This window comes from Bubalus bubalis, chromosome 16 (genome assembly GCF_019923935.1).
Source record: "Bubalus bubalis isolate 160015118507 breed Murrah chromosome 16, NDDB_SH_1, whole genome shotgun sequence".
NCBI lineage: Eukaryota > Metazoa > Chordata > Mammalia > Artiodactyla > Bovidae > Bubalus > Bubalus bubalis.
In genome coordinates this window covers 62,500,041-62,527,449 of record NC_059172.1, presented here as the reverse complement: position 1 = coordinate 62,527,449, position 27,409 = coordinate 62,500,041, and positions in this window count along the sequence as shown.

The window sequence follows — 27,409 nt, the reverse complement described above, 5'->3', positions numbered from 1 at the left end:
TCCATCTGAATGCAGAGTTCCAAAGAAAAACAAGGAGAGACAAGAAAGCCTTCTTACTGAACAATGCAAAGAAACAGAGGAAAACAATAGAATGGGAAAGACTAGCGATCTCTTCAAGAAATTAGGGATACCAAGGGAACATTTCATGCAATGATGGGCACAATAAAGGGCAGAAATGGTATGGAACTAACAGAAGCAGAAGATATTAAGAGCTGGCAAGTATACACAGAAGAACTTTACAAAAATGTCTTAATGACTCAGATAACCATGATGATGCAATCACTCACCTAGAGCCAGACATCCTGGAGTGTGAAGTTAAGTGGGCCTTAGGAAGCATCACTATGAACAAAGCTATTGGAGGTGATGTAATTCCTGCTGAGCTGTTTCATATCCTAAAGATGATGCTGTTAAAGTGTTGCACTCAATATGCCAGCAAATTTTGAAAACAGCAGTGGCCACAGGACTGGAAAAGATCAGTTTTCATCCCAATCCCAAAGAAAGACAATCCCAAAAAATGTTCAAACTACCATACAATTGAGCTCATTTCACATGCTAGCAAGGTAATACTCAAAATCCTTCAAGCTAGGCTTCAACATTATATAAACCAAGAACTTCCAGATGTATATTCTGGATTTAGAAAAGGCAGAGGAACCAAAATTCAAATTGTCAACATCCTCTGGATCATAGATAAAGCAAGAGAATTCCAGGAAAACTTCTGCTTCATTGGTCATGCTAAAGCCTTTGACTGTGTGGATCACAGCAAGCTGTGAAAAATTCTTCAAGAGGTGGGAATACTAGACCACCTTACCTGCCTCCTGAGAAACCTGTATGCAGGTCAAGAAGCCACAGTTAGAACTGGACACGGAACAATGAACTGGTTCAAAAATTGACAAAGGAGTATGTCAAGGCTGTATATTGTCACCGTGTTTATTTAACTTATATGCAGAGTACATTATGTGAATGCTGGGCTGGATGAAGCGCAAGCTGGAATCAAGATTGCTGGGAGAAATAGCAACAGCTTCAGATATGCAGATGACACCAGCCTAACGGCAGGAAGTGAAAAGGAACTGAAGAGCCTCTTGATGAAGGTGAAAGAGGAGAGTGAAACAGCTGGCTTAGTACTTAATATTCAAAAAATGAAGGTCATGGCATCCAGTCTTCTCACTTCATGGCAAATAGATGGGGAAACAATGGAAATGGTGACAGACTTTATTTTGAGGGGCTTCTAAATCACTGTGGATGGTTACTGCAGCCATGAAATTAAAAGATGCTTGCTCCTTGGAAGGAAAGCTGTGACCAACCTAGACAGTGTATTAAAAAGCAGAGACATCACTTTGCTGACCAAGGTCTGTATAGTCAAAGCTCTGGTTTTACCATTAGTCATGTATGGATGTGAGAGTTGGACCATAAGGAAGGCTGAGCACTGAAGAATTGATGCTTTTGAACTGTGGTGCTGGAGAAAACTCTTGAGAGTTCCTTGGACAGCAAGGAGATCAAACCAGTCAATCCTAAGGAAATCAACCCTGAGTATTCACTGGAAGGACTGATGCTGAAGCTGAAGCTCCGATACTTTGGCCACCTGATGTGAACAGCCACCTCACTGGAAAAGACCCTGATGCTGGGAGAGATTGAGGGAAGGAGGAGAAAGGGGTGACAGAGGATGAGAGGTTTGGATGGCATCATCATCTCAATGGACATAAGTCTGAACAAACTCCAGGACAGTGAAGGACAGGGAAGCATGGCATGCTGCAGTCCATGGGTTTGCAAAGAGTTTGACATGACTTAGCCACTGAACAACAACTTATCTTTTATGAATAAACTCCACCTCTTATCTTCTCTCAGGATAACATCATCCCCCAGCTTTGTATAGGCTACCAAATTACCAAAGCTCAATATGACCTTTCCTTCTTTTGAATTCCTCCATCATTTTGTGGTAACACAAGTTTAACAGTTAACCAGATATATGTTCATTCATTCTTTAATATTTTGTTTGGTGTGTTGTAAAGGAAGGCACATATTATCTTCTTTATAATCTTCTCAGCTCCTAGTCCTTTACCTTGCACATGGAGGGTACTCAAAACGTTTAATTGATTGAGCATGTCAGGTCTGCCTTCCAAAAACTGCCATCCTCAGGCCTTCATATCTTCGTATCTGCAAGGATATTGTGTATTTGACAACAAATGATGGCAAAAACAACATGACTGCAGGGAACGTTCTGGTTAAGATGAACATACTAGAAATTTCAATCTTTATATAAGGTTGATGGGATGCAAAATGATTTTGTGGAGGAAAGAAATAAAACAATAGATTTGGAATATCCCCTTAAGGATGGGATGTACTGCTGGTGTGTGCCTTTTCCCTCCTTTCCCCTCTTCCTTCTCCTTCCTATCTGAAATGTGGACTTGATGGCTGGAACACCAGTAGATGTACTGGAACCTTAAAAACGGAAGCCATGAAATAAAAATGGTTGAGTAGAGAGATGAAAGACTTCTGTGATTTTGATGATCAGGGAGGCACCATACCAGCCTCCACAATTCTGTTACATGGGTGAACTCATATGTGTTCAAGGCACTGTGGTCTGATCTCTGTTTCTAGCAGCTGAACACAATTCCTAATAGACAGAATCATTATTATTATTACCATGATTGTTGTGTTGGCCACCAGATTGAGTCTTTAGCAGCATGGCTATTGTTCGCTGATTTCAGAATTCCTGTCACTTCTCTATATTCTCCAAAAATAACTGAGAGGTGGATAGTAATTTTTTAACAACAAAAAAAGAGCACTGAAATGAACTGGGTATAGATTATTTGGAAGACTTTTACAATGCACTTTGAAAAACTAGGCAAGTCCCTGGCATATCACTTGCTCCCAGGTAAGGGCTCTTTGCTACAAACAAAGAGCAACACTGTTTTAGAGCATATTACAACCATCCATTACTGACAGTGATACAGGGTGGAGGTGGAAACCAAAGGGTGAAAATCCGAAATACAGAGCATCATAAAAGCAGTTTTAATTTTTGATGTTTTACAATTTTATATTAACATTTGAAAAATATCTAAAAAACAAAACCAGCTTGTGAATACTCGACCTGGGGTAGGTCAATGTCTAGGTCTTCCTTGGCAAAGCTCCACGGCACTCCTCAATTGTTCCTGATTCCCTTCGCCTCCAGCACAGAGATCAGACAGCATCACTCTCACTCCAGCCATGTGGGAACCAGAGGAGCTGTCTGATTCCTGTTCAGATCCTTCTTTTGCCAGAGATGAGTACTGGGGTGGTGGTGACAAAAAAAAAAATGAGGTAAAAGAGGGCTGCAAGTGCTGAAGAATGAACTGAAAAACTGTTTAAAGGTAATTAGGTGTTTTGTTCAGTCTCCAGCTCTTGCTGGATTTCAGGCTGCATTCTGGAATAAAACAAAACATGATGATAATATTGCATGGACATTAAACAAAGAAATTAATTAAGTAGAGGAGGCGATAATAGCAGAGAGAACTTTAAAGGGTGGCCTAGCACAGATTATCCACAAGGAAAGTGTTGGCAATACAGAGTGTACTCCAATTGGCAGCAATTATGGTGTTAAGAAGAACATTAATACAGGCAACAGAGGCTTTCAGAGACCAAAGTCTAAACCATGGGGGATTATGCAATCTCATCTTCCACAGGTAAATTTTTCTTATTTTGCCTTCAAAATATGATTTCAAGCTCCCAAGGGCAAAGAACCACATCCACATCCACTAACCCACCCATCTTTCAATGGCACCCTGCGTGATACGTGCATTCATGCTAAGTCACTCAGTCTTGTCCAACTCTTTGTGACCCTATGGACTACAGCCCACTGGGATCCTTTGTCCACTGGATTCTCCAGGTAAGAATATTATAGAGGGTTGCAACGCCCTCCTCCAGGGAGGGCACCCTGCAGAGACCTTTGAACCACAACTGTTTAACAAGTGTTTCCTAATAAGGTTTGCAAAGAAGGGAGCCAAGTGTTGCTAGTTAAAACTGACTCTAAAGGCTGCCACATGGCAGCGTGGAGTCTGAGAAGCCTGGTCCAGGACCCTGCTGGGCGATGAGGAAGGCAACATGGCACCATCTTGCCAGACCAGAGCCAGAACTGGGTTTTCTGCTCCTATAGCCGCCCCTCCATGTGTATGTGGGGGTAACCCAGCCTGAAAGTAAGTGTCCACCCTTGGTATTGGCGTGTCCAGTAAGTTTGACGACAAGGAGAGAATGGGTCTCTGGAAGGCTGTTTCTCTGAATAGCTGGGGAGCTCCGAGAGAGAAGAAGATCAAGGAATACAGGAGCCAGACACAAGTTTGTCCGATCAGCAGACCCTTAGCCATCTGGGTGGCAGGGGAGAGGAGGAGTAAGCCTTTCTAGATGATAGAAGTGCATTCAGGGTGCCCCAGCTGATGGTGACACGTTGCAGACACAGAAGCAGACGCGGAACCACAGAAAATACAGCAGGCAGGCTTCCTGCGGGCCTGGAATGTCCAGAAGAAACAGCCACTCCAGCTGTCTCTCCTTGCCCTGTGGTTCAGCTTCTGCTTTCTCTTTAACAGCTTATTCCTTCAAAGATTAGGATGGCCCTCCCTCTACTCAGCTTCTCTATCCTTTAGGGCTGCTCTTCTTTCATAACTTTACATCCCATGGATCCTGCTGTCTACTTTCCATCGGGAGTTTCTCTGCTCCTGCCTTCCTGCAGCCTATCTCAGAGGATCCCTGGGTGAGTTGAACCATCACATGGGATCAAATCTTCCTTGGTCATTATCTTCCTGCCAAGTTATGTTGTGTTCTGAGTCAGAAATCTGTTTGGTCCTGCACATGGGATTTGGGGGTCTGATTCCTACCATTCATTCTTTCTCCACTCAGCAGTTTCAGAAAGGGAAGACACCCAAAAGAAAAAGAGCCAAATGGAAAACAAAGCACTGTTTGTATAAAGCATTACCTTGTCTACCACAGGATGGTGAAAACTGCCTTGGAAAATATGGCTGAAGCTGGGGATGTTCAGTGAGGCTTCCAGCATCCTCGCCCTGAGTCTGTCCACCTGGTCTTTTCAGGATGGAGGAGGAAGGCCAGGACCGACTCAAGGGCATGGCCCTGCCAGGTTGGAAATATCCAATATCATCTGAGAAGCCAGACCCACTTATGGGACCAAGTAGCTGGAAGAAAGGAAGCAGAAGAAAAGACCTTGATCCTGACCGTGAAGTCACAGTTACCCACTTCAGATGAGACCCCCTTAGAGCTTAACTGTCTAACGTGGAAGCCACTAGCCACACGTGGCCACTGAACAGTTGAAAACATGGCAAGTCTGAAGTGAGGTGTTCCGTAAGTGTATAATACAAACCTGATTTTGAAGACTTAGTACAAAAGAATGTAAAGTACCTTATTTATCTTTCATCTGTTGCTTATTTGCTTAAATGAAAATATTTTACATATATTGGATAAAATAAATCATTAAAATTAAAGCTACCTGTTTTTTTTCCACTTCAAAAATGTGGTCTCTAGATAACTTAAAATTACATATATGGCTCTCATGGTATTTCTGTTGGGCAGCGTCATTTTACTTCAGACATGTCAGCTCTCTGGGGAACAGGGAGCAGGGAGGCAGGCGAGGAGGGGCTACGGTGGAGGAGGGGCTACAGTGGGGAGAGGCAGGAGTACCCCTCCCCAGCATTGCAGATCACTGCTTCAATCAACAGTGGCCATGGTCACAGAGTCACATGATCTGAAACATGGTAACCAAGGTGGAAGGACCTGTTTGTGGCTCCTTTGCTCAGATGTGGACCCTGGGCTGGGCAGGCACTTGGGCACCTTAGATTCTCCTCCATTATAATTAAAGTTATTTTAACTGTTTATCTATGCAAAACACCTCTACTGAACTTCTGCTATGTGGTAGCACCCTTCTGGGCTCCGGGAGTACAGTCTGGGGTAACAAAAGAAAAATCTGATGTTATGGAGTGGATACTAGCAAGGCAAAAAAGACAATAAACAAATAAGAAGCCCAGTCTACCTGTGCCATGGGGGATACTGCTGTGAATCAAAATGAGGCAGGTGAGGTTGCAGAGAGCACATGGTGATGGTGGTGGTTTAATCACTAAGTTGCATCCGACTCTTGCGACCCCACGGACTGTAGCCCCCCAGGCTCCTCTGTCCATGGGATTTCCCAGGCAAGAACACTGGAGAGGGTTGCCATTTCCTTCTCCAGGGATTGAACCGAGGTCTCCTGTATTGCAGGCAGTCTCCTGCATTTCAGGTGGATTCTTTACCAACTGAGCCGCCAGGGAAGCCCACAGAGAGCACGTGGGGAGGTGCTATTTTAGAGGGTGGTGAGAGGAGGACCTCACTGACATCTGTTGGAGACGAGAATATGGTGAAGGTGAGAGCTCTGAAGATACCTGGGGGGAGAGAAGACCCTGTGGCAGGACAGGACCCTCCACTGCCTGTTCTTGCAGGAGGCAGGAAGACAACATGCCTGGAGTAGGCTGCAGAAGTGAAGGCCCGGGGTCAGTTCCTCAGATTGATGGGAAGCCACTGGAGGTCTTGGAGCAGAGCAGTGATATTATCTGTTTAGGTTTTGAAAGGATAAGTCTGGACACTTACTGAGAATAGAGTGGGCAGGCAGACCTGGAAGCAGAGAGCCCAGTTTCAAAGTTATTATAATAATCTGGGGAAGAGACGGTGGGGCCTTAGGCCAGGGCTGTAGCTGTGACAAGTAAGCCTTGGAGGCAGTAAAAGGATTTGCTGATGGATTGGATACGGGGTGCGGGAGAGGGCAGGAGTCAAGGGTGACTCCAAGGGCCTCGGCCTGAGCAATGGGAGGAGCAGGCTCAGTCAGGGAGACGGGATTCAGGTTGGGAGCCGTACAGGGTGAGATCTCTCGCAGACAGGAGACAAGAGGAGATGGCACGTAGGCGGTTGGATATATGAGTCTGGAGTTTTGAAAACAGGTCAGGGCTTGAGAAATCAATCTCTCAGACCTCAAGGAACAAATGAGAGTCATAACATAGAGATAATATCTAAAGGCTTCAGAGATTATCTGAGGACTGAGTATAGATGGAAACGAGAAGGTTGTAGACAGGGGCCCCTTCTCTTAAGAGTGGGGAAGATGGCGAGGAACCAGCAACAAAATACGAAAGAGAATGGCCCGTGGGATAGGACTGGGAGCCTGGAGACTTGTGCCCTGGGGATGGGGCTTTCACACCCACCTCTGTCTGGCTCTCAGGATCACACTTGATCGCCTGGTACCTATTTTAACACTCACTGCAAAGAGTTGTTTTGATGTCTGACTTCCTTTTGTAACCCCGGGTTTAATATAGATTCTGGCATTGAGCAAGCTCAGTAAATATTTGTCAAATAAATCAGCAAGCATTTAAAAAAGGAGAAAGAACAGTCTGGCGTTTTTTGTTATGTCATTTTCATATGCATTGAAATGCGAATTTTTAACGCATATTCTCTTGGGTTAGCAGTAGGGAGGATGAGGTAGGGTGAGGGTGATAATAGGAGATGGCAAAGGGGTGCCACCGAGCCCTGCCTTGTCCAACTCTGCCCCTCAGCTCCTTCCCCGGCCCCCCAACCCTGCAGACAGAGAGGACAGAGGCTCTCGTCACTGTAGCAGCTGACGTCCACATGAGGGTGAAATCACCGGCGGGTAGCAGGCATTCCCTTGTCACAGTCACTCATGATGCTGTCAGGGGACTTATCTGAGGCATCGCCACATGCAGAGCTCAGCCCTGAATCTGCAGAAAGCAGAGGGCCCCCAGGAACCGTCCTCCTTGTTGGCATCTGTCTGAAAATCAAACTCCATTTTGTGCTCAGCCAGTGTCTGGATGGCTGCTTTATTATTGATCAAACAGGTCTCTACAGAGAGCCGCCCTGAGATGAGAAAAATCTTAAAAGGCTCCCTCGGCTATGATTCAAGTCTGCGAATCAAGCCCTGAGCTTATTTCAGGACCAGAGGCCTGCCTGTGTGAAGACAGACGCTGGAAACCTTTCTATCTGACTGTGCTGGACCTGGAAGTCTGTGTAGCTCCCACTCCACCCTGTAAGGCTTTCACTACTGTGATCAGAGCAAACCACACACAACTCCTCCCAGCCCATGCTTCCTCCGCTGGTGATATCCAGGTTTTAGGGAAAATGTCAGCCATTCGGATAGTTGCCAGCATCTGGGTGTTCAGTGAGTCCTCCTCGCGCCAGCGTGGGGCTGTGGCTTCCTGCACAAGTTTTATGGAAAATGCCTCTCAACTTCCCAACATCAGTGCATATGGAGGATGCAGATTTCTTTTGAAGAAGGTCTACTAATCAAAGAAGGAGAGAGAGAAGTAGGCATATTGACCAGACATTTCATATTCCTTTCTCCATTTACTCCGCAAGGATAGTGTGAATTTGACCCCAGCTGTGACAAGTTGCAGCTTATGAGGAATAGAGATTGGAATCAGATCCATGAAGATAGCAGAGGTGAGAGTAATCCCACCAGCTTATGCTAGCGAAAGCTCTAGAAAGGGAGAGGCTGGTGGGGATTACTGGCGGAACCACAGTCCCTGGAGGAACAGTCTTCCCCCTCCAACTCTTCTCCCAGAATGAGAAAAAGAATGGCACCTTGTTTAAGAACTCCCTTAATCAAGCCCTCGTAAGTGGTGATTTCAAACCATCAGCAGGTCTTTATGTAGCTAAAGAACAGTCATTAAGGAGGGGGAGGTTCAGTAATAGGCCCATTTTTATTCTCAGTGGCCCAAAGGGGTACAATTGGAAAGGAGTTTGGGGACTGGGTGAGAGGAATTAAATGAATACTGACCTGCATAGTGATGTAGGTTATTAATTCCATTGTGGGTTGAGATGGCCTTGCACATTATGGAGTAGTTTGTAAGGTTTCTTTTCCTTCTTATGCTCTGAGAAGTAATGTTCATCCTTGAGAGGTATGTGTGAGTGTGTGTGTGTGTGTGTGTCTGTGTATGATGTCTCTGAGGCTCTTTGTGTCTGTGTGTTTTGTGTTTGATTAAAAAATTGCTTCTAGGTTCTTTGAAAGGATAAATAAAATTGACAAACCATTAGCCAGACTCATCAAGAAACAAAGGGAGAAAAATCAAATCAATAAAATCAGAAATGAAAATGGAGAGATCACAACAGACAACACAGAAATACAAAGGATCATAAGAGACTACTATCAACAATTATATGCCAATAAAACGGACAACGAGGAAGAAATGGACAAATTCTTAGAAAAGTACAACTTTCCAAAACTCGATCAGGAAGAAATAGAAAATCTTAACAGACCCATCACAAGCACGGAAATTGAAACTGTAATAAAAAATCTTCCAGCAAACAAAAGCCCAGGTCCAGACGGCTTCACAGCTGAATTCTACCAAAAATTTAGAGAAAAGCTAACACCTATCCTGCTCAAACTCTTCCAGAAAATTGCAGAGGATGGTAAACTTCCAAACTCATTCTATGAGGCCACCATCACCCTAATACCAAAACCTGACAAAGATCCCACAAAAAAAGAAAACTACAGGCCAATATCACTGATGAACATAGATGCAAAAATCCTTAACAAAATTCTAGCAATCAGAATCCAACAACACATTAAAAAGATCATACACCATGACCAAGTGGGCTTTATCCCAGGGATGCAAGGATTCTTCAATATCCGCAAATCAATCAATGTAATACACCACATTAACAAATTGAAAAATAAAAACCATATGATTATCTCAATAGATGCAGAGAAAGCCTTTGACAAAATTCAACATCCATTTATGATCAAAACTCTCCAGAAAGCAGGAATAGAAGGAACATACCTCAACATAATCAAAGCTATATATGACAAACCCACAGCAAACATTATCCTCAATGGTGAAAAATTGAAAGCATTTCCTCTAAAGTCAGGAACAAGACAAGGGTGCCCACTTTCACCATTACTATTCAACATAGTTTTGGAAGTTTTGGCCACAGCAATCAGAGCAGAAAAAGAAATAAAAGGAATCCAAATTGGAAAAGAAGAAGTAAAGCTCTCACTGTTTGCAGATGACATGATCCTCTACATAGAAAACCCTAAAGACTCCACCAGAAAATTACTAGAACTAATCAATGACTATAGTAAAGTTGCAGGATATAAAATCAACACACAGAAATCCCTTGCATTCCTATACACTAATAATGAGAAAACAGAAAGAGAAATTAAGGAAACAATTCCATTCACCATTGCAACGGAAAGAATAAAATACTTAGGAATATATCTACCTAAAGAGTCTAAAGACCTATATTTAGAAAACTATAAAACACTGGTGAAAGAAATCAAAGAGGACACTAACAGATGGAGAAATATACCATGTTCATGGATTGGAAGAATCAATGTAGTGAAAATGAGTATACTACCCAAAGCAATCTATAGATTCAATGCAATCCCTATCAAGCTACCAACAGCATTCTTCACAGAGCTAGAACAAATAATTTCACAATTTGTATGGAAAAACAAAAAACCTCGAATAGCCAAAGCGATCTTGAGAAAGAAGAATGGAACTGGAGGAATCAACCTACCTGACTTCAGGCTCTACTACAAAGCCACAGTTATCAAGACAGTATGGTACTGGCACAAAGACAGAAATATAGATCAATGGAACAAAATAGAAAGCCCAGAGATAAATCCACGCACATATGGACACCTTATCTTCGACAAAGGAGGCAAGAATATACAATGGATTAAAGACAATCTCTTTAACAAGTGGTGCTGGGAACTCTGGTCAACCACTTGTAAAAGAATGAAACTAGAACACTTTCTAACACCATACACAAAAATAAACTCAAAATGGATTAAAGATCTAAACGTAAGACCAGAAACTATAAAACTCCTAGAGGAGAACATAGGCAAAACACTCTCTGACATACATCACAGCAGGATCCTCTATGACCCACCTCCCAGAATATTGGAAATAAAAGCAAAAATAAACAAATGGGACCTAATTAACCTTAAAAGCTTCTGCACATCAAAGGAAACTATTAGCAAGGTGAAAAGACAGCCTTCAGAATGGGAGAAGATAATAGCAAATGAAGCAACTGACAAACAACTAATCTCGAGAATATACAAGCAACTCCTACAGCTCAACTCCAGAAAAATAAATGACCCAATCAAAAAATGGGCCAAAGAACTAAATAGACATTTCTCCAAAGAAGACATCCAGATGGCTAACAAACACATGAAAAGATGCTCAACATCACTCATTATCAGAGAAATGCAAATCAAAACCACTATGAGGTACCATTTCACACCAGTCAGAATGGCTGCGATCCAAAAGTCTACAAGGAATAAATGCTGGAGAGGGTGTGGAGAAAAGGGAACCCTCTTACACTGTTGGTGGGAATGCAAACTAGTACAGCCACTATGGAGAACAGTGTGGAGATTCCTTAAAAAACTGGAAATAGACATGCCTTATGATCCAGCAATCCCACTGCTGGGCATACACACTGAGAAAACCAGAAGGGAAAGAGACACGAGTACCCCAATGTTCATTGCAGCACTGTTTATAATAGCCAGGACATGGAAGCAACCTAGATGTCCATCAGCAGATGAATGGATAAGAAAGCTGTGGTACATATACACAATGGAGTATTATTCAGCCATTAAAAAGAATACATTTGAATCAGTTCTAATGAGGTGGATGAAACTGGAGCCTATTATACAGAGTGAAGTAAGCCAGAAAGAAAAACACCAATACAGTATACTAACGCATATATATGGAATTTAGAAAGATGGTAACAATAACCCTGTGTACGAGACAGCAAAAGAGACACTGATGTATAGAACAGTCTTATGGACTCTGTGGGAGAGGGAGAGGGTGGGAAGATTTGGGAGAATGGCATTGAAACATGTAAAATATCATGTATGAAATGAGTTGCCGCCAGGTTCGATGCACGATACTGGATGCTTGGGGCTGGTACACTGGGACGACCCAGAGGGATGGAATGGGGAGGGAGGAGGGAGGAGGGTTCAGGATGGGGAACACATGTAAACCTGTGGCGGATTCATTTTGATATTTGGCAAATCTAATACAGTTATGTAAAGTTTAAAAATAAAATAAAATTAAAAAAAAAAAAAAAAAGAAATGGAAAAGGAGTGAGGACAGCGAAGAGCCATTCTGTAAAGTGTCTTTGAAATGCCTAAGCTTGAGGAAATGACTCAGGACCACGAATGGAGAGCCAGGGCATGGTTTGGTCAGGTGGACCCAGATTCAAATCCTTACTCGCTGTTTGACTTTGGATAAATGACCACCTTGCTGAGTCTCGGTTTCCTCATCTGTTGCCTGGGGGCCAGTGTGTTAACAAATGAACAGCACTTGGAAGGCATGCCGGACAGCTATCCCTTATTCCAGTCCTCCTAGACAGGCCAATGTGAGTGAAGCAGTAAACATTCTGGAAGCAAACACTACTGAACTTAACATTCAACATGATTTACTGTAAGAACTCTGAAAAAGGCGTCAGTGATGGGAGAATAGATGATTCAAACACAAGGCCACTTAATTGCATATATGTCAAGTGACTGGAACCAAATAATAAAATGTGAAATTTGAAAAAAAAAAAAAAAAAAAAAAAAAAAAATTGCTTCTAGACCTGAAAGTCTACTATGGTGGCCATGAGCCACATATAATAACTATTTAAATTTAAATTAATTAAAGTTAAAATTAAATGTGATTAAAAATTCAGTTTCTTAATCACACTCGTAACTAAGAGAGGAAATATTTCCATCATTACAGAAAATTACCTGGGACAGCATTGCTTATGACCCTTGGAGGAAAAGACAACAACTTAAGATCTTATATTTTCACTTATTCACCTAGCTCATTTTAGAAGGTTTGCTAGGACATACCATGCCCAAGGCTATAGCCGGAACCAGGGGCACAGGAGACACAGCCCTTACAATGTCATGTGTGGCTACATCTGAATTTCAGTTTTCCTTTGTGAAGGTGATAGTGAATGAAAACCATCTTGTGTCTCTAATTTTTGGAGTTTGGGTAGGCACACAGGGAAGGAAATTGGTGATAGCAATGGAGCTACGAAGTTTTGAGAGCAAGCCTGCCATGCTCAGAGTCCCACCTGCAGCCGCACCCTACGTTGGAAGGGTGTCTTCTTACCCTGGAGGCTTAAAGGAGCCTAAAAATCTGACCCAGACGAGGTGTTAATAACATCACCTCCACATTATCCCTGTGCAAATCTCGTTTTGGGATGGTTATATAAATCATATTAATGGAAGTTCTTTTGCAAAGGAAATCTATTTTGATACCGCTGTAATTTATGGCAATGAACAATTTTAATATACTCGAGTTATCTGGATGTGATAATGAGCCATCCACACAATGGGATTTAAAAAATTATCTTTTTATTAGAATTTGATATTGACTCATTAAACAATAATGAATTTCCCTCAGTTCAGCCCAGGGGATAGGGGTGGGCAGAGGGAAAGCGCTGAGGATTATTTTTTCAAATGAAATTGATGAGACCTGGATATCCAATTGGACACTCTTCCTAGACTCTGCCGCCTGCCCCCCACCTTCCTGCTGCTGCTGCTGCTAAGTCGCTTCAGTCGTGTCCGACTCTTAGCGACCCCATGGACTGCAGCCTACCAGGCTCCTCCGTCCATGGGATTTTCCAGGCAAGAGTACTGGAGTGGGGTGCCATTGCCCCACCTTCCTAGGACCTGCCAGTTCCATCCCTGGCTTGGGTATAATGGTCCCTGTTCCTTAGGAGGGAACCACTTGCACATACTTTGTAATGAAGAAAATGCCTAAAAAATGGCTCTAGAGTTCATGGTGCACACTTGGACTTTGCATTAATTACTCCCTGACTCCATCAAAAAATTTTCTCTCACAATGAAGTGCTTTGTGCTGGCCCAATTCACCCTATGGTGGAAGGACATTCTGCTGGTACTGGATACATCTGATAAACAACCTCGCTCTTGCCCACATTAGTCCTTTAGAAAGAGCTACAATGGTTTTTGTGCAAAGCTAATGTGAACACTGAGTGTCGCAGGGCTCTTTCTGGGTGACCTCCAATTACTGTGTCATTATTAATAGAAGCTCTTCCTCTGTTTCCTCTCATTACGCAGCTCAATTACAGAGACTCCCTCTCAGCAGTTATGTCCTTTCCCTTTGCTGGTCACTGCTGGGTGAGCGTTCTCAGGTGGGGCTGATCCATCGGGTGCAAAGGAGTGCAGCCAGTCCTACGTCTTCTAATAGAAGCATCTGTCACACTATTATTTTTCAAAACAAGAAAATTGCAGTGGGGACAGAAGAACAGTGATTGTAAGTGAAATGCTACTAGAAGCAATTAAAGGGCTTGGAAGGTGAATTTCATTAATGCTGTGTTATCGTGAGAGCTCGGCCACCGCTGCTGAGAACCATCCGGCAAATCTCATTTTCTCTGTTCAGTGGTGAAGGTCTAGGGAGGTCTTGGGGAGTCTAATGAGGCCATGGAGAAGCTGGTCCAGGGGGGATCCACAGTTCCTCTGACTGCTGTCCGGAATTTGAAACAAGCTCTCATTTGGTTTAACACAAAGATGACCTCCCTTCTACCGAGACCCTGAGCCTTCAGGTACAAAACTGTAACTGTGATGAGATAAAGTGGGAAATAAGGCAATTAATTGAATTGGGTGACAAGAACCTGCTAGGGAGAGTAAACATTATTTTTAGCCCTAGATTTTCCAGGTTTATCTTTTTAAATGTCCATCTAAATTCCCACCTTTCAAATAGACTCCAGACTAAACTCTTTATTTGGCATTCTCAACTGTCAAAATGTTTTATTACACAAGAAAGCATGTGTACTGCTAATATTTTCAAAACAGACACATTCGCTGCAGCAATTACAGGACAGGCAAACAGATGCCTTGGGGCTGTTAGGAAAGTCCCGTTTCTGGAAGTTCCTACCCGTGTCATTTTCTGAGGGTAGATCCAGCCAGCAGTGGAGGTAGACGAAATTTTTTTCCAAAGCACTCTGCTTGTTAAGATGATCCAATCAATGGGAAAAGTGATAATACTCAAGAGAACGGGTTTAAAAGAGTGTTTCTGTCTTTTGGTGGCACGTCATCCCTCTTTGTGGGTGTGTCTTGTCAGCTCCAGCATGCCCAGCCCAGGGTCCTCTAGGATTGGCACTCAGTGTGCGGTACATGCTGTTTCATGAGTAAACATACAAGACCCGCCGCTGCTGATTCAAAACAACCTTCCTGATGAAATTCATTTTTCCGCCATTAGTATAATAACCATAATCAATCTTCTCATTGTCAAGCACAGAATCCCGGTACAGCCAGTTCTCAGTGATGTGAAGGAACTGATATGCCAATCAGACAAATACTGTGTTAAATTGCACTAAACAACATGACAAATGGCACGTGGCACAAACATTAAAGTTGTGCTTCTCCTTAGATCCATCATAGGATTCAAGGGCATCCATGTCGAGTCTATCAGCAAATCACTGAGTGACAGTGGAGGCTGGCAGGTATGTTTATTGCATAACTAGCCTCTGCAACACTTGATAGCCTACACAATGACAATGCTTTATTTTTCATGAGTCTGCACTTGGGGCTGGGTTTTGCTGGGTGGTTCTTTGGCTCCATGAATGACTTTTGGGGCTGGACCACCCAGGATGAATTCTTTACTCCATGGCTTTCCCCTCTCAGCTGGGGTGACTGGAGTGGTTGGGGGCTGGCTGGGGCTTTCTCTCTCTTTCCAGGTGGTCTTTCTGTGTTGCTGGACCTCTTGTCAGAGTGGCTCAGGGGTCCAAGGGAGAACATTCCAAGAGGATAAGCCTCAGGTACAAGCACTGATTTGAGTCATGCTCGCTCATGTCCAATTGATCAAAGCAAGTCAATAACCGAGCCCAGAGTTCTTGTGGGAGGGAGCTATACAAAGAGAGTGTGAAGACAAGGAGGGTGGCTTACTGGTGGCCGCCAGAATAACAGCCTGCTATATTAGGAGTGTTCCTGACTTAACCTGGGCAGTACACACACACACACACAGGCTTGCACTATCTGGGGACTAGAGTGTATTGTTCCTGCCATCAGAGGGCTGTGCTCTGTGGCTTTAAAATTCTCCCCTTGTTCTTCCTTTCTTCCTCCTCTCTTCTCCCTCCCCTTCCTCCTTCTTCTACAGTCTTGATGTATAATTTACATATCATAAAGTAAGCCTGTTTAAAGTGCACAGTTCAATGGTTTTTAGTTTACAGAGTTGTACAATCATTACCATAATCCAATTTTAGAATATGTTATCACCCCCACCAAAGAACACTTATTTGCATTTACTCCATGCCCTGCCCCCACTCTCTCTGCCTCCCAGCCATAGGCAACCACCGCTCTATTTTCTTTCTTTACAGATTTGCCTATTCTAGACATTTACTTCACATAAATGAACTCAGACACTATGGGGCCCCTTTTGTGAGTGGTTTCTTTTGCTTAGCATAATGTTTCCAAGGTTCATCTAGGTTGTAGCATGTAACAGCATTTCACTCCTATTATTGATGGATAATATTCCATTATTTAGCTAGATATACCACATTTTGTTTATTCATTCACCAGATGAGGATATTTGGGTTGTTTCCATTTTGGGCTCTTATGAGTAATGCTGCTTTGAACATTCACATATAAAGTTTTCTGCGGACATATGTTTTCATTTCTCTTGGGTAGTTATCTAGGAGTGTAATGGATGGGTCAAAACTCTATGTTTATCACTGTGAGGAACTGCCAAGCTGTTTTGCAGAGTGGCTGCACTGTTTTATCTCCCCACATTTGTGTTTTATGCTGGTGGAGGACAGATCCTCCCCTGTTTAAGATGGCTCCGTAAGGAGGTAAAGACAAGATGCTATCTCAAAACCACTTTGGGCCCCAGGACGCTATGGTTAATGGCTGATTCCCAAAGCCAAAACAAATAGTAGAATCAGCATAAGTGTTTGAGTATTTTGTTATCATATACTCCAGCTTCTAAGACAGCAAAGGACAGCAGTGCTTTTGGGCAGTGGTCTTGCTTCCCTGGGCAGTGGGTCTCTGCTGATAGCCAGATTGGTCCAGGCTTGGCACTTTTACCCACCTCCAACACCAGGTGCCTCCTCCATGAGGCTGAAGGCATCGGCCCCGCAGAGCCCTGGCAGAGGGACAAGCTGAGGGAGGCTTGATCCACTTGGTAATAGTTTCATAAATCTGTGTCTAACCAAAATCAGTTTCCAGGCATTTCTTATTTTTCTGACTCCCAGTCCTGCATCCTGGCCAGCCAAGAAGCTTGTGCCCCACATTCCTGAGGCAGAGCCGAGAGAGAACCAATTCAGATCCCAAAGTGTCTTCAGCACAGAAAACTCCAGCTATTATGTTCTGCTCCGTGGAGCCTGCTGGGATGCTTCTGTTGTAAGAATTAGGGGTTCTGAGGGGCCAGGCAGCTCAGAACATAGACTGGGGAGATCCCATCATGCTTGTTGTCTTGGTCAGAGGGCCAGGGAGCTATTTCCCCTCCCTTCCCCCCAGCTCCTCTTTAGACAGTTAATCTCTCAAGGTAACAACTCAAGGGACTGCCTCTGCCCAGCTGTGTTTGGGGTGACTGGATCTAGATGGATCTAGATGGCAGAATCTGTCCACCAGCTTGGCCCTCCTCCTTCCAGCTTGCTTGCATTTACAATGATCCCCTCTGGATCACTGCTGCAGTGGAAAAGCTATAGCTGGAACCTTGTACATCAAAAAATAACTTCATAAAAATACAACTAACTTCACTTTAGTGGATTCATGGGATATCCTAGAAGGAGGGGCCCTTGTCTGTTTCTAACCTCTCTGTGTTGACATTGTCCATGTACTCTCTGTCTCCCACAGGAAACCCTGGGCTGCTGAGGGCAAGGCTAACTTTCTTTATAGCTGTCTTGCCAGGACCCAGTTATTGCATATCCCAGAGCGGGTCTGCAGAGGCACTTGAAGAGGGAATGCATACATGGATGAATGAGGACAGTGATATGCTTGAGAGGATGTCTTTATGGATCTAGTGGGCTCTCACATGATGAGGAGACAATCTTGTCTATGTAACCTCCCAGTGAAGACCATGGTTCAGGCATGTCATAGGTGATAAAATATTCTAATGAATGAATGTCATAGCCAATGTCATTGGCTCTCACTCTGAGAAAAAGCATCCTCAGCATTAGATATGCTTTCTCCTTGGAAGAAAAGCTATGACAGCCTAAACAGTGTTTTCAAAACCAGAGATATCAATTTGCTGACAAAGGTCCCTATAGCCAAAGCTATGGTTTTGCCAGTAGTCATGTACAAATGTCAGAGCTGGACCATAAAGAAGGCTGAGCACCAAGGAATCGATGCTTTTGAACTGTGGGGCTGGAGAAGACTCTTGAGAGTCCTTTGGACTGCAAGGAGATCAAACCAGTCAATCCTAAAGGAAATCAACCTTGAATATTCATTGGAAGGATTGATGCTGAAACTCCAATATTTTGACTGCCTCATGCAAAGAGCCAGCTCATTGGAAAAGACCTTGATGCTGGGAAAGATTGAAGGCAAGAGGAGAAAGGGGTGACAGAGGACTAGATGATTGGATGGCATCATCAACTCAATGGACATGAGTTTGAGCAAACTGCAGGAGATAGTGAAGGACGGGGAAGCCTGGCATGCAAAGAATCAGACCTGACTGAGTGACTGAACAACAACAACAGCATTAGAACTGCTGCCTTAGCAAGGGGTGATTGCTCGGTCACTTTGTGTTCAGATAGAAGCCAGATGTCTGTCTGGAGAAGTAGGAGAGAGGATTCCTGTTGAAAGCCTGGATCCTCTTTGGATCACTTCCAGTTCTGAGGAAGTCCAGCTGCAGCAGGGGGCAGCTTCTGTTTTTCCCAACCAACTTTAAAGCAGATTCAACTTTTCCTCACAGTTTGCCCCACAAGGTACTTGGGAAATGTAGATTGCACTTAAGATCTCACAGTAGAAACTAGAAGACTCGGCAGCTGTTCTGTGCCCAAGTTCTCCTCCGATGTCTCTCCCTGGTCTCCCCTGTTGGCCCCAGCATTGGGCCTCTTGTGGGTTTCGCCATCTCTGTGTCTCTCCCCAAGTTCTCACTCTGGGATCTTCCCTCCTCACTCAGGATGTCTCCCTTCCCTTCTTTTGGGACAGAACCCTTTGCTATCTTGGCTTCTCTAATCTTGGACACCCCCACCCCCACCTCAGCTCCACATGCTATTCACTAATAGAGAAGCCTGCGGCCACCAGGACCCATGCAATGGAAAGTGGCCTGTGGGTTTCATGACATGGACTTTCCTTTAGAATCTTTGTGTGAATTCAACATTTTCAACTACAGAAGAGAGAGAAGGAAAGAAAAAAAACAAGTGAGTTCATTTTTCTCTTGGATTTAGTAGAGGCAAGAGCCTCTTTTCAGCCCCACAATCTCCTCTCCACCCAGGAGGAAGACACATGTATATCATGTTACCGAGGTCAGGGAGGGGGTGATTGTGAGGTTAGTATTTCTCAAGAAATGGAGTCAGTGTCCTCAGGCCCTTCCCTGGTCCCCAGGCCCTTCCTTGGTTCCCCAGGATGACGTGAGCGGTTCCTCCCTGATATTCCACATGCCTCTCCTTATCACACTTACCGTAGCTGTGATTTAATATTCATATGTGAGCGTATTTGATTGCCTTTTTGCTTTCTCATAATTCTTTAAGCTCCACAACAATACGGACTGTGTTTGTTTGGATTCAACATTGAATCCACACAGGGCCCAGCAAAATTTCTGGACAGAAAATAAGTGATCAATTAATGTTTGTGAAATGAATAAATGATGGAAATAAAAAGAAAGGACATGATTTTTATATGGATATATTTTCAATAACAATGAATTTATATAGACGGCACAACAGTCTTTGGAAGGAAATTAACGCTCATGGTTGTATTTGATTTCAAGGACTTGAGTTAAAACCAGGTGAAACCCAAATGAGAGTCCTCGCCATCCCCAGGCTCACTCCCTTCATCTTCCAAGGGACTAGAATTCACCCTCCTGTTTCCCAGCCAAGCCTGCAGATGTCTAGCCTGGAGCCCAATCCTCCCTTTAGGGAGCCTGCCAACCAAGACAGAGAAAGTCTTTGACACGCTTACAAGGATATCATAGGAAGAGACCCAAGCACAAAGACTTCTTTATTTTCTAGGGAAGGTGTCTAGTCAAAAGGAAAAGAACAGTCAGGAAAATTGGTGCAAAGTAAGGGCTTCTAAGGATAAGACTAGAGGAAGAAAAGAGAAAGAAGTAGGGGAGTTAAGGAGTGAGTGAGGCTCTGTGAGGCTCGTCTTCCACAAACCCAGGCCATGAAGTGGCCAGATCAGGGACCAACACTGATAAGGAGAAAAGAGTAAGGAGTAAAGACTAGGTAAGTGGGCAGAAGGTAAGAGAGGGAGGAAGAAAGAAGAGGAGCCAAAGGCAGGTGCAGAAGGAAAACTGTAGGCAGCCAGGTTCACTCAGCAGCTTGTTTGCATCTGATATGATCCCTGGGATGGCAAGAAATGATGCCAACAATTTCAGGATAATTACATCCAACTCTCCATCTCCTGCCCAGGTGTTGCCTCCAGCACCAACCTCGTGGTTTCACGCTAGACCTTGAAGAATGCTGAGAGAGGAACAGAGGAGACAGGGGATTGCTAGGAAGGAGACTCAAGAAGCAGGGAAGATTCCAGGAGACCCCTGAGGAGGGGGCTGCAGTATGTCAAGAGTCTACCCCCATCTCCGGTAGTTGGCCAGCCCACTGCCAGATGGCCTATTGATGTTTATTTGTTTCTTGTTTCTTTCACAATGCTACACACACACACACACACACTGTTGCTGGCATACACAAATAGTCAGGCAGAGTATTTCACATTTAACTCTGCCTTGCACTTAACAGGTTTAGGTCCCAAGGCCCCATGGCTGTCTCACATGGTTCCCTAGCAACCAAATGAGACAGGGAAATGTGCACAGTTTCATCACCACAAGATGTTAGGTCAATTAATATTCATTAGCAGTGCCTGTGTTTGGCTGCTAGCAGACATTACAGAGGGGAAAAAAAATCTTTGTTGCCTGAGTGGGGGATGGAAGGGGTGTGGGGACCAATGAATATGTACATTATGTACTGAAGATGTGTTTTCTTATATTTACACTAGCACATTGGCCTGTGCTTGCAGATTAAAAAATTCATTTGTGTATTTACAATTATTCTTCTAAGTTTATTACATGGGAATAGGTTTCAGAAACAATAGAAAGATTCTACCCTGAAATATTTATCATAACCCATTCAAGTCACCTGAAATTACTTCATTAGTAATTATTTTATTGATTCTATGATTTTTTTTGTTGTTGGTGTTGCATTTTCAACAGAGTCTGAAAAATGCAAAAGAAAATCTGGATATTTCCTGTTTACTCATCATGTAAAGATAACCACTATAGCTTGGTGGTATACTCCCTTTTGTGTTTTTTTCCCTCCATTGTTGTGGTTGTTCAGTTGCTAAGACGTGTATGACTCTTTGCGACCCCATGGACTGTAGCATGCCAGGCTCCTCTATCCTTCACTATCTCCAGGAGTTTGCTCAAACTCATGTCCATTGAGTCGGTGATACTAACCAACCATCTCATCCTGCCCTTAATCTTTCTCAGCATCAAGGTCTTTTCCAATGAGTGGGCTCTTCGCATCAGATGGCCAAAGTATTGGAGCTTCAGCTTCAGCATCAGTCCTTCCAGTGAAAATCCAGGGTTGATTTCCTTTAGGATTGACTGGTTTGATCTCCTTGCTCTCCAAGGGACTCTTATGAGAGTCCAAGACTCTTGGAGAGCAAGGAGATCTTAAGAGTCTTAAGACTCTTAAGAGTCTTCTTAGGCACCACAGTTTGAAAGCATCAATTCTTTGGCACCCAGCCTTCTTTATGGTCCAACTCTCACATCCATAAATGACAATTGCAGAAAACATAGCTTGACTATAGATCATAGTCTTCCTTCATAGATCATACATTCTCTCCATAGATCACACACACAAATACACAGAGTCACATACAATTAAAAACAAATTACTGGAGTGAGTAGCCTTTCCCTTCTCCAAGGGATCTTCCCAACCCAGGGATCGAACCCAGGTCTCTCGCATTGCAGGCGGATTCTTTACCAAATGAACTACAAGGGAAGCAATATTCAATACATACCCTGTTCTATAGGCTGTATTTTATAATTCAGCATTATTATGATGAATATTTCCTTGTGTTTATAAGCATTTCTTCTACAACATCATTGTTATCAGTTGCATTATATTTCAGAAAGTGTATTTCCTATGGTTCATTTAACCAAAGTGAGTGTGGAAGTCGTTCAGTTGTGTCTGACTCTTTGCAACGCCATGGACTATACAGTTCGTGGAATTCTTCAGGCCAGAATACTGGAGTGGGTAGCCTTTCCCTTCTTCAGGGGCTCCTCCCAATCCAGGGATCTAACCCAGGTCTCCTGCATTGCAGGCAGATTCTTTACCAGCTGAGCCACAAGGGAAGCCCAAGAATACTGGAGTGGGTAGCTTATCCCTTCTCTAGCAGATCCTCCTGACCCAGGAATTGAACTGGGGTCTCCTGCCTTGCAGGCTGATACTTTACCAATTGAGCTATCAGGGAAGCCCTAAACTCCTACTTTTATGCGTGCATTTAAGTTGTTTACATTTTTCGATGTTATAAATAATGCTTGAACGAATGTCCTTGCAGTCATCTTTGAGACTTTGTCCAATTATGTTCTTAGAGTAAATTCCTAGCAGGAGAATCACACGTTTAAAGGTCTTTTAAATGCTTTGTTACGTTTCCCTTCAGAGAGAAGGGAATAATGTCTACTTCTAACCGATAGTATGTGAAAGTACACTTCTAATGATCTTCTTCTTCTTCTTTTCACACTTCTGATCTTTTAAAGTAACCCTCCCAAAGATCACACATGAAGTCCACAATATCCATTGTTAGAGTTTTATCAGAAACTCCCATTTATCATAAACTTCAGTCTTCCCTGGTGGCTCAGAAGGTAAAGAATCTTCCTGCCATGCAGGAGACCTGGGTTCGATCCCTGGGTCGGGAAGATCTGCTGGAGAAAGAAACGGCCACCCACTCCAATATTCCTGCCTGGGAAATCCCATGACCAGAGGAGCCTGGCAGGCTATAGCTCATGGGGGTCTCAAAGAGTCAGACAGGACTGAGCAACTAACAGTTTCCATTTCCGTTTACTATACCAAGACGAGCTATGAGCCCCTTTAAGCGGGAGGGTGTAAATTCCAAAAAAGGGGAGCCTGTGGGTACAAAAGACTGGTGATCTTACCTCAGTTGTGCCTGTTTTTTTGGGTGAATTCATCTGCCATAGTCCCAAAGTGCAACCTGAAAGCAGCCAGAACAAAGTGATGATACACTCCACAGGCTTCCAGCCTCCTGCCCACGCTGTGTTCTAGAAAGATCGCTCCTGGACTTGGAGGCAGTCCCCATAGCTCTGGTTTTAGTCTTGGGGCTCTGGTAGCCCCTAATCCCAACTCCAGAAAGATGGTATGCTGGGGAGAACCAGAAGAGGCCTTAGGGGATAATAGTGGGCCCAAAGGACTTGCCTTAGGGAGAGAGAAGGCAGCTCTCAGCCCCCTTGGGGGTTCTGGTGAGGGAGACAAGAGTGGGATCAGCAAGAGCAGGGGCACCTGGGCCTCTGAAGTCCTTCTGGCATTGCTCTAATGTGGCATGTTTCCTTTCATTCCCAGCAAACAGAAAACTCTCACTCTCAAGCTATGTGGTCAGGAGGTGGGGTAGGGGTATGGGAACAGGAGGCCTGTTTGGCCCCCTTTCCTGGATTCTGCTCAAAAACAGGTTCTGGTTAAGCATGACCCCAAGTACTACCAAGTACTACAACTTGAACTTCCAAATCAATGAGACCAGCACAAACTCTTGTGCCTACTGGGCCATACTGATCCCACTTTAGGGACAGATAATAGGCCTTGGTGTGGTTTGATGGCTTGGGATAAGGACTAGTGGCCAGAAATGGAATAGGATAGAGCAGTGGTTCTCCAAGTGTGGTCTGTGGACCAACTGATCGGCATCTGAATGCTTATCAGGAATGCAGTTTCTTGGGCCTCACCCTAATCTACTGAATCGGAATCTCCAGGGAAGAAACACGGGAATCTGTTTCAACAAGTCCTGCAGGTGACTCTTATGCAGATATAAATTTAAGTACCGACAGGATTGTAAGTTTTCAGTTCCGACTTTATCTGCCATCCTGTGAGACACTAGATAAAGCAGCTTGTCTCTCTCGGCTTTAATAAAGGAGAAGGAGACTTGGCCCTTTTCTGTTGCAACTCTCTCCTCTTAAGTGTATGCGTGCATGCTAAGTTGCCTCAGTTGTGTCTGACTCTTTGTGACCCTATGGACTGTACCCAGCAGGCTCCTCTGTCCATGGGATTCTCCAGGCAAGAATACTGGAGTGAATTGCCATGCCTTCCTCCAGGGGATCTTCCCAACCTAGGGACTGAACTCATGTCTGTTCTGTCTCCTGCTTTGGTAAGTGGGTTCTCTACCACTAGGGCCACCTGGGAAGCTCCCTCTTTAAGTAAATCCTTGAAATAAGGTGTGTGCTGCTATATTTAAAGTGGATAACCAACAAAGACCTACTGTATGGCACAGGGAACTCTGCTCAATATTATGTAACAGCCTAAATAGGAAAGGAATTTAAAAAGAATAGATACATGCGTATATATAACTATTTCACTTTGTTTTATACCTGAAACTAAAGCAACAGTGTTAATCAACTATACTCCAATGTACAGTAAAAAAAATTAAATAAATGTACATGTATGTATTTGTGTTTATACATGTATATGTATGTGTGTATGGGTGGGTGGCTAGCTTGGCCTGATCCTTCTATTCCCCTCCATTTCCTCTTCCATGAGAGGATAAAGATAAAGCTGCTGCTGCTAAGTCGCTTCAGTCGTGTCAGACTCTGTGCAACCCCATAGACGGCAGCCCACCAGGCTCTGCCGTCCCTGGGATTCTCCAGGCAAGAACACTGGAGTGGGTTGCCATTTCCTTCTCCAATGCATGAAAGTGAAAAGTGAAAGGGAAGTCGCTCAATTGTGTCCGACTCCTAGCGACCCCATGGACTGCAGCCTACCAGGCTCCTCCGTCCATGGGATTTTCCAGGCAAGATAAAGCTAGTTGGAAACAAAAGCCCGGAGTAAAAACCAACCACTGACATTTACTGCAAAAATTCATTGCAAAAGAAGAGTTTTGGTTCTTCAAGGAGCTGCTTGGCCAATCCCAGCAGGATAACAGCTTCCATGGAGAAAAGCAAGAGAGCTCGTTACATTTAAGAGCACAAATGAAATACTGGCTTGGGTTGGACATGATTTGAATTTATAAATTTCTGTCACCTTTATCACTTCAAATATGCTCAATTCCTGTTTGATCTGCTTACAATGTGCTTTTTCGTTTGTCTGAAAATTAACTGGTTGAGCTCATGGTTCAATAAAACATTGCTCTCTGGGTTTGACTAAGAGTTCAGCAAACTGATGGTGGTGGACTAAGTCATGTCTGGCACTTGCAACCCCATGGACGGTAGCCCACCAGCCTCCTCTGTTCATGGGATTTCTGAGGCAAGAATACTGGAGGGGGTTGCCATTCCCTTCTCCAGGGGATCTTCCTGATCCAGGGATCAAACCCAAGTCTCCTGCATTGCAGGCAGATTCTTTATTGACTGAGCCACCAGGGAAGATCCTCAGCAAATTGAAGAGGTTCATTTTTGGGGAGGAGGGTATTCCCTGGAGCCAACATGCCTGGGTGGGAATCCAGACTCTAATGCTTAGAAATACATGACTTTGGGCAAGTCACTTCACCTCTCAAGGTCTCGGTTTTTTCATCCATAACTACCATAAAGTATTGAGAGGATTACATGGTTGATATAGGCCAAGTACTGATGCACACACTGAGGTGGCAGCTTGGTACGTGCCGGCTCTGCTCACTATTCAAATGAATTCGATTCAGGTCTCTTCAGTTCAAATTCAGACTCACGTGTGGCTTCCATGCAGCTCTGCCTCAATGGGGACAGGGCTGGTATTAACTTTTTCTGTCATTTCTACAGCAGGATCCAGCTGCATTTGGAGCTAACTGCATCTCATTTGTTTACAAGGTAACTGCTTTCTCTCTTTTCAGCTCCCTCTCCCTTCCCTCCAATTTCCATTTCTTTTGTGAAATGGTTAAAGTGCTTGACATAATTAGCTGTTAATTGTCAGCAGCTGTACCCATTATCAGTTTAATGCCTAATTAATTGCAACAATTAATGCTGCCTATCCTGTCTTAGGAACTGTTGATGAGGGAAGGCTGGTGTTGTTTAAGTTATATCTTAATTAATTTACCTCCAATTTTTAGCATTTAACTAAAATTCCTAATGGAGAAGGAAATGGCAACCCACTGCAGTACCCTTGCCTGGAGAATTCCAAGGACGGAGCCTGGCGAGCTACAGTTCATGGGGTCGCAAAGAGTCGGACACGACTGTACGACTAACTTTCACTTTCACAGAATTCCTAAACTGGGGGCTCCTTCCCTTGTAAGAATAATGAGCAGAGGGTCAGTGCACTAGGCCGTGGCCTGGGGTCCATCCTATGAAGGCTGGGGGTCCCTATTAGCAGCTCCAGGACAATCTAGTGCATTGTGGGGCCTAGCACACAAAGGCACATTTTGTAGATTTTTCTGCGCTGCCCTGTTTTGAGAAAGTGACAAGGCGAGCATCTCAAGAGCAAATGGCTTCCTCCTCCACGACTTTGTTTAAATCTGTGGTGGGGCACTCATGCCCTTGTGGGTGAACTGTGTGGAACCCAGACCTGGGGCTCTGAGCCCCTGCAGAGCAAGCTGGCTGGGTCATGCCTGCAGCTCCAATATCAGTAGGCTGTCCTGTCAGTGACGGATGGAAAACGGAATAAACGAGGCGTCACCTCCACTTTGCAAGCTTTTCCTGGGAGCCAGACTTGGTGCTACATGCTTCACCCACATTAAAAACAATTCTTACAACAACCCTATAAGGTGGGCATTATTATCCTTCTTATCTCTGTTTTACAGATGAGGAAACCAAGAGGTTACAAACTCAGCTCAAACCTACATTGTTGCATATCCAGTCTGACTGATATGGCCTGATATGTCACTGAACTGCCTACATTTTCTTTGAATAAATGAATATGTGAGTCTATCAGCACTGTGTTCCAAGGTGACTGGTTTACTTTTAGGACGAGACCACATCACTTTGGGCAATCTCACTGTCAATAATCCAAGGATGAGGCCAATCCTAGTACAGGAGATGATGGTGGGGTGGGGGGGGGGGCGGGCTTTTGACCTAACAATAGAGTGTGAAGCCAGGGAGCAGAGGCAAGCATGTGAGATAGATTCCTCTCTCTGGGCCTGAAGGACTTAGCAACTCACACC